Genomic DNA, 12,868 nt, shown 5'->3' with positions numbered 1-12,868 from the left:
TAATTGACAATGAGAAATTACTGAATTCTGCCTCAATTTCATCGCTATTGAAGGATCAAATGAACATCGAAGTATATGTTACACCGCCTTACGCTAGCACGACAAACGGACAAGTGGAGAGATTTCACTCTACTCTTTCTGAAGTTATGAGATGCTTAAAGTCCGACAACAATAGTCTGACTTTCGAGGAACTACTTTTTAAATCTGTTAAAGAATACAACTCGACAATTCATTCAACCACCAAGAAAAAACCGCTAGAAACATTTTTCGGAACCAGAGTCACCACAGACCCCCAAGAGTTAGAAAGACATGGTCAACAAAATATAGAATTACTTACAAAGAAGCAAATAAAGGACCTTGGCTACCACAATAAAAACAGGAAAAAAACTAAAGATTACTCCGTAGGTGAAGAGATATTTATCAAAATAAATAAAAAATAGGCTCTAAACTATCATCAAGATACAAGAAAGAAATAGTTGCAGAAAATAATAGGACTACAGTCAAAACCCAATCAGGCCGAACTATTCACAAAAGTAATATCAGAAGTTAACCTTACCACCCAAAGCGTACTTGGTTCACCAGGCCTCATAACAAGAAGAAAAATCACCAAAAAAGAAAACAAAACAGAAAAAAAAGAAAAAAGGAAAAGAAAAGGAAAAGGAAAGAGGAAAAAATAAATTTTAATTATAGAAAATTAAAGCTTGAACTGAATTTCTTCATATTAATTTAAATTCGCATCCATCGAATTAAATTAATTTCAAGAAATTAAACCAAACTTAGTTCTATTAAATTGAATTAATTTTGATACGATTAAAATCAAAGGAATTTTAATATGATTAAATTTAATTTGAAAATAATTTATGTAATCTTTAGCGATAAAGAAAAATCGAGTAAAATGCCATAGGCGTTCGATCTTTAGATAATAGGAAAAATCGTTAAAAATGCCATAGGCGTTCGATCATTAGATAATAGGAAAAATCGTTAAAAATGCCATAGGCGTTCGATCATTAGATAATAGGAAAAATCGTTAAAAATGCTATAGGCTTTCGATCTTTAGATAATAAGAAAAATCGTTAAAAATGCCATAGGCGTTCGATCTTTAGATAGTAAGAAAAATCGTTAAAAATGTCATAGGCGTTCGATATTTAGATAATAGAAAAAAAACGTTATAAATGCCATAGGCCAACGATATAAATTTAAAAATTAGATGAATAACCATAGGTCTATAATTACAACCTTTTTACAGTACCCTTGCCGCCATGGCTTACGCAGAAACCCAAATCCTAGATTATACGAACGCACTGCTTATAACCTTGAAGGATGGAACAGCACGAATACAGGAAAAAACATTTAAAATTATTCATATAATAGACACGAGACAGTACGACAACTTAACGAAAGAGCTTGAAAATACTATCGCACAAAATATCCAAATCAACCATCCATTACATCCTTTCCAGAGAACATTGATGATTAGAGAAGTCTCACGAGCTACGAATAGTGTGAGTTGTCAAAAATGAAGTGAAACCGCGAACACTATTTCACCTCGCTTAACTCGACAGCGGGGAAGTTCTTAACAGAGCTGATTACAGTGAATTATGTACAAGTACATTGGCTCTGCTCAGTTTTTGGTTTCTGTATGAAATCAAATTGACGAATGCCGACGGCATTTTGCAAGGCATTTGCTTGTGCATTTCTATGTTCCCTTGATAAACGAAAATTTATTCAATTTATATTTTCAAACAATATAACCAAATAAAAAGACAACATTTAAAATCAAAGTAACTTTAATGTTTGTTGTTTTAATTTTAAAAGAAAAATTTAAACAAAATACATTATAAAACGACCTCACATTTTGTTGTGTGCGTGTTAGTGTAAATTTTATGAAAATTTTTACTAATTTTTCGAGCCGAAATTAATTTTAGACAAGAATTCAAAGAGCATATTGGTATATTGATGAATATATATGTATATCAATATATGTTTATATACATATATTTTGTTAGTTATATTTGTGCAAAAGTTCAATTGCATCTTCAATTCTTATAGTGTTACAAATGTATGTATGTGCACACGCACTGCAGCAACAATGACCTATCTCACGACTCATTGCCTTATCATATTATATTTATGTACATTTGAATATGCATTTTTGTTCCTTTGCCAAACGAAATTTTTTGAAATTTACATATGTATATTACAGGGAATAATTCATATATGTATGCATTTTATAGATAGTACAAAACTTTGAAATTTAAAATAAATAAAAGAAAACTTCAAAGAAACGTATTTTCATACATACATATATGGGACAACTAAGTTCTATTGCATCTTTAATAAATATAGTGTTGCACGCATATGTATGCACTGAAGCAACATGACCTACCTCACGAGCATCGCCTTATCATATTTCATGCAATAATTAGGGTGTAAATATTCGAGTGATCGAATTCCTGCAAATGCTAAAACAACTTCTTCTGCATATGCATCGACATATGTGCATGTGCGTATATGCACACTTGATGCCCTAACTATATATATATGTATATGTACGTTCAATTGAGCAAATCAAAAAATTCTGTATACAAAACGCTTCATTACCAGGCACACTAGTCCAGTCAAAAGAGACGAAAAAAATAGCCAACTTCGTAATTTTAGGAGTATGCGAGTTTATGGTTCTATTATGTAAAACCCATCACTGTGAACTAAAATTTGAGTTTTCGGGGTCGGGGGTTGTGTCCCGCGGCCGCCATCTTGGAAATAAGGGTGCAACTAGTTTTTGCGATTATCTCGTGAATTTCGAAAGTTACGAAAATTTTGTAAAATACTTTTTTGTAGATAATAATATTATCTACAACTTTCATTCAAAACTTTTTTTTGTAAAATTAATAATAAAAAAGTTATAAACAAAATTACGCGAAAAATTAAGGGATCAATTGTTTTAAAGCGTAATAACTTTTTTTTTATGGATTTTATGGAAAATATACTTTTTTATAGAGCATTCTTTTGTGAACATTTTTGTCTATACGTTTTTTCCGCTATCTTTATTTAGTCGTATGATTTTGAGCTGCTAAGCGGAGCAACCAATACATTAGCGAAGCGCGTACATGATTACACAGGCCGACAAAATTTAACCAACATTCAGACCCAGAAACCAGACTATATATTTCCGAAGGTTTATGATGCGCTGAATCCAAATCTGGCCTCAGAATTGCTCTATCAGCTCTGGTTTTCGAGATATCCTAACCTAAAAGTGCAAAAAACACCATTTTTCCCCATATTTGAGGTTATGTAGCCTTGCAGATGTTTTCTTTCACCAAAATTAAAGGATGGCATCTTTAAATACAAGCCTTCTTTTTTCAAATGGCGTTTTGTTTGCTCAAATATCATTTTTTTTCGCAGAGATATCGCATTTTGAAATTTTCATGTTTCGAAATTTTCCTACACCTGAAAATCGATTAAGATAACATAGACATGATATATTCGATTACTAATTTTCTTGGGTTTGAGGGCCTGAAATATATGGATTAATAGTATGTAAATTTGGAGTTTGTGGGAAATCCTGCTCGCGGTATGATATTGATGGTTTCTAGGGGTTAGGGCTGTGTGTGACTCGGTACCCAAAGGTCAGATAGTGTAGGGGTGTGGTGAGTCAGCACACTTATAGTGTGAGACAAAATTTTAAGAAAAATAAGACTCAATTCAAGAAAATTAGTAATCGACTATATCATGTCTATGTTATCTCAATCGATTTTCAGGTGTAGGAAAATTTCGAAACATGAAAATTTCAAAATGCGATATCTCTGCGAAAAAAAATGATATTTGAGCAAACAAAACGCCATTTGAGAAAAGAAGGCTTGTATTTAAAGATGCCATCCTTTAATTTTGGTGAAAGAAAACATCTGCAAGGCTACATAACCTCAAATATGGGCAAAAATGGTGTTTTTTGCACTTTAGGTTAGCATATCTCAAAAACCAGAGCTGATAGAGCAATTCTGAGGCCAGATTTGGATTCAGCGCATCATAGACCTTTGGAAATATATAGTCTGGTTTCTGGGTCTGAATGTTGGTTAAATTTTATCGGCCTGTGTAATCATGTACGCGCTTCGCTAATGTATTGGTTGCTCCGCTTAGCAGCTCAAAATCATACGACTAAATAAAGATAGCGGAAAAAACGTATAGACAAAAATGTTCACAAAAGAATGCTCTATAAAAAAGTTCTGATGTATATTTTCCATAAAATCCATAAAAAAAAAGTTATTACGCTTTAAAACAATTGATCCCTTAATTTTTCGCGTAATTTTGTTTATAACTTTTTTATTATTAATTTTACAAAAAAAAGTTTTGAATGAAAGTTGTAGATAATATTATTATCTACAAAAAAGTATTTTACAAAATTTTCGTAACTTTCGAAATTCACGAGATAATCGCAAAAACTAGTTGCACCCTTATTTCCAAGATGGCGGCCGCGGGACACAACCCCCGACCCCGAAAACTCATATTTAAGTTCACAGTGATGGGCTTTACATAATAAAGCCATAAACTCGCATACTCCTAAAATTACGAAGTTAAATCTTCTTTTGACTGGACTACACAGGAAGATGGCATAAGCAAATATAAATATGTGAATTGAATTCAAGCAAATCAATGCTTATTAATATACACATATGCATGTACATACAACCACACACACAGGGCACTCACTTTATTCCTGAAAATGCGTATGTCGTTCAAAGCTAAAATTCTATGCCTAGCGGCTACAAGAACAAAATGCAGTCATAGACGCAGGCGTAGCGGCCATCATTCTAGTTGTCATAGCGCTGAACAGTCGCGGCGGCGCCGAACAGTTTCAACTATTGTACTGTGCAACAAAAACTCACCATCAAAAAATTCATTGATAAATTCGAGCTCATAGTTCTAAGAGCAAGTACTTTCATTCATAAAACGAGCCGCCCATATGCCAATTTTCTCGAGAATTCGAAAATAGTCAATATTGGAATATTTCGCGTAGAATTATTTGCCAATACAGTAGGTTCTGTTTTTATGCGGCTTTTTTTTATGCGGTTTTAAAATAGTGCGGTTTTTTTTAAATTACAAAATGCATGTCGACCTATCGGGAATTGTACATATAAACAAGTTTCTAAACCAGCTAAGCAAAAACTCATCACAGATTACATCAGAAATGCTAACCCTACAAGTATGGAACCGCCTGCATAACCATCTAGATCAGACGTGTACATTTCCTCCTGTACGAAAGTGATTTTACGCCAAATCCTAAACGAATGCGCAACATGCCGGTATTGCCTGATTCTATATATTTCTAACGATGTAAATTTATTTTTCGATTCAGACGTTTCTTAAATAAGGATATAATTTTCAAAAATACAATATTTTGTTTGTGCGATTTTATTTAATTATTTCAGATTCATGCGGTCTATGGAACGTATCTATAGTTATAATATGGGACTAGTGCCCTTTTTTATGCGATTTTATTACATTATTTCAGATTTATGCGGTTTTAGCATTTGAAACGTATCTATAGTTTTACTATAGAACTGGTAGCTTTTTTTATGCTGTTTCTTGCGGAACGTATCTACCGCATAAAAACAGAACCTACTGTATTTGATAAATCTTGAATTTTTGTCAAGTCGAGTGCCCGCGGCTTCGTACATATGTATGCATCAATATATGTACGTAAATATGTGTATATGTAAGTTTTTAATTCGAAAGTCGAATTTGGTTTTTTAAAAAAGGTCGGAGCTAATGCACCGCTTTATTGGACTCCAGATTAAGACTAAAAGTTTATTTTCACAATTCAATTAATTATAATAAGTTTTACAATATTAATGCAAGTATTGCATTTTTATTCTTTGGATAAATTTACAATCTTAATGCAAGTATTGCATTTTTTATTCTTTGGAAAAATTTACAATCTTAATGCAAGTATTGCATTTTTTATTCTTTGGAAAAATTTACAATCTTAATGCAAGTATTGCATTTTTTATTCTTTGGAAAGAATTGCCCAATTAGTGCCTGCAGGTCATTGTTCTGTTATTTGCATTTCCGGCACGCTTAAGAAATAAATTGCTTACCTAATGTCTACGACTTGTTTGTGTTATCAAATTAACAATTAAGTAAAAGTAGCAAAAGCAAAGGAAAAAGAGAAAATAAATGTAGCGCGTGTTAACTCCTCCGCATTTAAAAACGAACGTCCTCGTGCGTCTGAGTAGGATAATCTTCAGGATGTGGTTCGGGTTGTTGGAAATTTTTAACTGTTACCTCTTGTAATGGGGCCCTTTTGAAAAATTCGGAGACGTGTTTGGCCCCTCGCTTTGGGCCTTTCGTTGAAGTTAGTTTTAGTACCCCGATTGCCATTAGAGTTAAAGTTATACCAGATATCCCAAAATTAACTATTGATGTTGTTAACCCTTTATTTTTTAAAGTCTGGATATAGTTTATGTTTTTTAGGTGCAGTTCTTTCATCATTTCCAGGCTTAGCAATTCTTCTTCGGCCGTAAGTGTTGCATTTGGTTGTAGAACTGCAGGAAGGGGTTTTCCGCTGGAGATTTCTTTAGACAGAAATGTTTGGTTGTTTATTATAATGGTGGAGTTATGGTACTGGATTGCGAATGATCCAGTTAAGTTAATCTTCTCCTTGTCGATGTGAACGGTGTCGTTAAATCGATTTAAAAGTATTATTCCTGGGAGGACTTCTAGGACAGTGGGAATGTGTTGGTTGTTAATCGTAATGCAGCTAGGCGATCGGCTTTTGAGTAGATGAGGAATGCATGTGGAGTTACTGATGTCTACAATATTTTCCTTTGTACAAATTTTAATTTCATTATGTTCTTTACAGTTGCTTTTCTTTCCAAAGATTTTATTTTGACATCTTATAATTTTTTCAAATGGTATTTTATATAATCTATTACCTTTCTTTATTGCTTTTATTAATAGGGATTCACATAAATTGTTGTCAGTTATTGGGATTTCAATTAAGTACACAATCTTAGAATTACTAGAGGCTATCTTAACGTTACTGAATTCAAATGCCTCTTCTATATTAGTGAAGGGAATATTATTTTTCTCAATAATTTCTTTTAATAGTTTCATTTCAACGTTAGAAAATATATATGAATTTACAATGCCAACTTTGGCCCAATGTATTGCATAATTGATATTTATGATTTCATCTTTTATTAATTGTAGCTTAAATTTAATGTTTACGGCCATATCATGCTGAACATCTTCCTTATCTTTTAATATTTTAAATATTTTATTTGACACTTCCGTTATATTATTTATTCTTCCGCTCATTGCTCTATTTATTATTAATTGGTTATTGTTATTTTCAAGTAAATTGTTTATATGATTTTCTAACATAACGAGATCTTCGTGATCCGGGCTCCCTGTGAGCCATTTCCAGGCGGTACCAATTGCGTTTATGGATCTCTTGTTTACCTTTGGCTTTAATCTACTTAGGAAACTTTGTATTTCGGACATTTCATGGAGCAAGAAGGGGAGTAAGGAATTGTCGGGAGTTATTTTGTGTCTTATCGTGGAGTTGAGTTCGTTCAAAGTCCTTTGGTATTCGTCCGTGTCTATTGTGTGTATAATTTTGTAGGTGCCATTTTGGATTTTGGTCCATCCTGTATTAAAGGTTGCAAGTTGTGAATTTGTATAGTCGAGGATACGGAACTCGCCTGTGGCGAGTGGTATTATTAATCTGAAAGCAATAGATGCGTTAAGTTCTAATATTACTCTTGCGTACGGTTCGGTCTTTTTCTGTTATAACTACACTAGATTTGTCTTCCTTTACTATTTCCTTTTTGTATCTGTTAGTAAGTTTTGAGCCTAGTCTTTTATTTATTCGCACGAAAATAATGTCACCTGGCAAATATGTTTTCATTGGGGTCCTCTTCCGATTGTGCACTTCTAAGTCTTTTGCTTGTTTTTTCCTAAGTGCTTCGACATTTTCCTGCCGGGCCTTCTCGTACTGGTCAGGATTTGTAGAGACCCTGCGTCCAAAAAATATTTCTATCGGTTTCTTCCCTGTTGTCGAGTGGACTGTGCAATTGTACTCGTATACCGATCTGTCCAAAATTTCTAGGAATGTTCTATGGATTCGTTCCGCCTTTAGGCAGCGCGCAATTTCTGAGAGGGTTGAGTGGAATCGTTCCACCTGCCCGTTTACTGTGCTTGTGTAAGGAGGTGTCTTGTAGATTTCTATTCCAAGTTGATCCTCCAACATAAAACATAAGGAGGCTGAGTTTAATGCTTTTTCGTTGTCTACTACTATCATTTTTGGTACGCCGAATGCAAAAATTATCTGTCTCAGAGGTTCCCTAATATCTTCCGAAGCTCTGCTTTTTATTACTCTAGCTTGGGCATATTTGGAAAATTTGTCGACTGCAGTAAGAACTAGATTTTTCTCTGTGTTATAAATGTCAATATGCACTATTTCACCGGGGTATTTCGGAATGGGAGTTTCAAGCAGCTGTGGCTTATTTGGATGCCGGTCATATTTATTCTCCTTGCAAATTTTGCATTGTCTGACTAGAATTTCTATTTTAGCACTCATTTTTGGAAAGTAAAATTTTTGTAATAGTTGGATTTTATTTTCCTGTGCATTCCTATGGGCGCGTCTGTGTTCTTCTAGCATTTCTATTTCCTGTTTGGCTTCGTCTGTAAGGTCCTCGACTTTGGTTTGGGTAAAACGTATTCTGAATTTAGAGAAATGAAGGGGGTATAATCGTTGGATTCTTCCCATGATTGGCTCTGAGGTAAAAAGTCCGTTTATTACGGAGGGATTTAAATAACGTTTAAGAATTTAAATTAGATTTTGTTCATCGTAATCTTGTTGATTAAAAATGTGTCTATGGTATGTGGGAAAGGGTATTTTGAATTGGTAACTATTTTCGCCGCCATTTAGGAGCCAAATTTGGTTCTTGAAAGCATTTATAGGTCCTTCTACTGCTGGGATAAGATTGTGCGCCGAACTTTCGTCACTATGTTGCGTTCCTGTCAATGAATTGATTTGTGATACTTGTGGCGGTCTTGAGAGTGCGTCGGCCACAATATTGGTTTTTCCTGGTTTATAGATTAGCTCGTAGTCATACTCTTCTAATCTAGCCTTCCACCTTTTCATCTTATTGTTGTGGTTTCTGTTGCTTAGGGCGAAAGTCAGTGGCTGATGATCCGTAACGATTTTAACCTTCGCGGAACCGTAAAGGTAGTTTCTCAAGGAATTCAGCGCCCACACTATCGCTAGCATTTCTCTTTCGTTTGCTGCGTAATGCTCTTCGGCTTTAGAAAGAGTTCTAGAGATGAAAGTTATTGGCTTGTCGTTTTGCGATAGTACGGAGTAATTGGAGGCATCTGTTGTTAGCACAAATTCTTTAGAGTAGTCGGGGTATGCAAGCATTATGTCTTTACCAATGAGTGATCGTTTAAGTTTCTCGAAGGAATCTAAGGCGTCTTTGTTCAAGGTTACCATGACTTTCTTTGATTGATTCTTGGACACTCGTCCGCCTTCCCCCCTTAAGAGGACTGTAAGGGGTTTCGCGAGCTTCGCGTAGTCTTTGATGAAGCGGCGATAATACCCTGAAAGTCCTAAAAAGGATCGGAGTTCTTTTGGAGTTTTAGGTATTGGAAACTTTGCTATTGCGTCGGTTTTTTGTGGATTTGTTTTGAGGCCTTTTTCGGATATTATAAATCCTAAAAATTCCACTTCTGTTTTTAGGAATTGACATTTGTCAAGTTGTACTTTTAGATTTGCTTTTTCTAACGTATCGAAGATTTGTTGGATGTCATTAAAGTGGGTTTCCTGATCTTTACTAAATATTATGATGTCGTCGATGTACACGTAACATCTCTTTCCTATATGGTTCCTTAAGATGTCGTCAAGAGCTCTTTGAAAAATTGAAGGAGCGTTCTTGAGACCGAAAGGTAGCCGGGTAAATTCGTATTTACCGTGATTTACCGAAAAAGCTGTCTTCTCTATATCCGATTCCTTTAGAGGAATCTGGTGGAAGCCGCTCTTTAAATCGAGTACTGAGAAGTATTTATTTCTTCCTAGATGTGCTAGTACTCCATTTATTTCGGGTATAGGATATCTGTCCGATATAGTTACTAGGTTCAATTTTCGATAGTCAATTGCCATGCGAAATTTCTTCTCTCCTGAAGTGTCTGGTTTTTTTGGTACTATCCATACAGGTGAATTGTATGGAGACCTTGAAGGTCTTATTATACCATTTTGTAGCAAGTCTTTGATTTGTTTCTCTACTTCCACTTTCAGTGACATAGGGTACGGATAAAATTTGGTGTATATTGGTGTGTCCGTGGACGTCCTTATGCTTCCTTGTACTTTCGTAGTGTATGTCAGTCTTTCTTCGGGTTCGGTAAAAAGTTTGGGAAAATTCTTCGCAATTGCGTTAAGTGTGGTCTTCTGTCTGTAATTTAGGTGGTCGGTCTGTATGTCTATTGCGTTAATCGATTGTATGGTTTGCTGTTTTATTTTAATCCTGACTCTATCTTGTATTGTCATATAATTGTATTTTGTGTGGATTACCGCCGAAAGTTGCTTGAGGCTGTCATTGCCTAAGATGCCGTGGAATGACTTTAAGGAGGGTAACAAAAAAAATTTAATTTTTAGATCGGGTATTCCGAATAGACTAACGTTGGTGTGGTGCGTAATTTTTATTTTTCCAGCTATAGTGTTAGCAAAAAAGGGTTCGTAATTTGGGAGGGAATTGGGTACAATAGAGGGTTGCATATAATTGTTGTTTGAGTCCGTATCGATCAATATTTTTAAAATTCCTCCTTCCTTCGTTTTACATTCAAAATATGGAAGTGAGGAGTTTGCTAATCTAAAAAATGGATGTCCGAAAAATCCTCTGCAGCATTGTCGTCTGTACCGTACTGTTCGAGAGTTTCTTGCACGTTGTAATTGTCTTGTCTAATTTCGTCGTGTTGGTTTGCATATTCCAAATCTTGTCGGTATGCAACACTGTTGCATTGTTCCGCTTCTATGTTAAAGTTTCGTTGTCTTTTTTCCATATCTTGCTGGGGAGGTGGTGGCCTTTTCCCGTGAAATGCTAGGTTTTGTGGTGGCCTGTTAATGTAATTGACCCTTTTCGTCTGCATGCTCTGGTCGATGTCCATTGGTTCAGGTCTTGGCATAGGCTTTGGTGCAAAAGGTCTAGGTGGTGGCAGGTGTCGAGGTTGAGAATTGAAGTTTTGTTGTTGTGGGAAAAAATTCTGGGGTCTTTGCCAGTGCCCTTGTTGTTGAGGTGGGATATAGGAGGGTGGGAGTGTTTGTCTCTGCATTGGTTGATTCCAATGAGCAAGGTGTGGGCAAAACGGTTTCGGTACGGCGTGGAGCTGTGGGGGGAAATTCCTTCGTAGATTTACAGGTGGTTTCCTACTGGCGATATTTGCTCGGTAGGTTTGATTCTCCAATTTGAGGCATAATTGCAGAGCCTCTGGAAGGTCTGCTGGTTCTCTTATCCCTAGGAGTCTCGGAAGGTCACCATTGAGACCTCTAACGAAGGTATCCAACGCTTTGTTTCTATACGTGTCTACAAGAAGTTTCCGGGGTTCTGATCCGGCTTCTAAACAAGAAATTTTGCTCAGGATCAGAGAGAGGTTTGAATAAACCTTCTGATAATATTCGTGTATGGTTAGATTTCCCTGAGTCAGTGAGGCCATTTGGTATTCTAAAGTACCTAGGTCTCGTTTGTCGCCGTAATGCGTTGTGAGACAACGTGAAATCGCGGTCCAATTTAAGGGTGTGCTGTAGGATTCCAGCACAATGTCTGCTTGGCCTGTAATTTTGTTTCGTATGGTGTTTAAGATACCAAAGTATTTATGTGAGCCTCGCATTGGCTCGTACAGTTGTAGAACTCTATCGACACTTTTCTTCCAAGATCCGAATTCACCTGGGTCCCCTGCAAATTCTCGCAAAGAACGCACAACATCAGGAATTTTGTCGAGTTCACTGATTCCTTGGGGTCCTATGTTAACAGGTTCGTCTACCTCTATAACGTTCCTAACTGCTAACCTGTCGTCTAATATTCTATTGACCACTTCTGTTATTTGCCTAACTATGCCCCTATTTTCTTCGTTTTGGAGATTTGCACCCGGAGGGATTTGACCTAGAACCGGTGGTCTTATCAGATTGCTTGGATTACTCATCTTCGCAATTGGACACGATTATTTACGCCTTATAATTTAAATAACGGAAATGTCAAAATTAACTTGTATTTAGGTTTTGTCTTGATCCAGAATTGGATTTCTTTATCTTATTCCTAACTTTCAAATTATTTTTATTACACTTTATTTTTGTCGATTAAATATTTTCTATAGTTCTTGGTTTGAACCTTACAAATTAGAACACGCTTTTCGTACCTATGCGAAAAATTTGTTAAAATATATTGGAATACACAATGGATCACTTCTTATTTAATATCTCTAGTTATTAATTTTATTATTTTGTAAATTTAAAAAGGTTTAATTTCACTTAATGTATATTAATAACTCACTTCTTATTTAATATCTCTAGTTATTAATTTTATTATTTTGTAAATTTAAAAAGGTTTAATTTCACTTAATGTATTTAGTTAAATACGCTGACTTACAGTAGGAGTAGCATTGAACTACTCTTCCCTCGCTGGCTGCACGGATGAATTCCTTTTTGGTCGGCTAGACCTACTGCGGCTCCTGCTGCAACACTTCGATGCGAGGTGGTCTCCGGACGGACACTAGAGAGCCTGAGTCTTCTGGGAATCCTGTATGACCAGTCGGAAAGTAGGATTGGTGCCGTTGAGAAGTCAACTTTAATTTCTTCCTTTCACAGACACTTTTAAACACT

Source organism: Anastrepha ludens, chromosome X (assembly GCF_028408465.1).
Source record: "Anastrepha ludens isolate Willacy chromosome X, idAnaLude1.1, whole genome shotgun sequence".
Classification (NCBI taxonomy): Eukaryota; Metazoa; Arthropoda; class Insecta; order Diptera; family Tephritidae; genus Anastrepha; species Anastrepha ludens.
The sequence above is the reverse complement of the archived record's forward strand: the minus strand, read 5'-3'. Positions refer to the sequence as shown.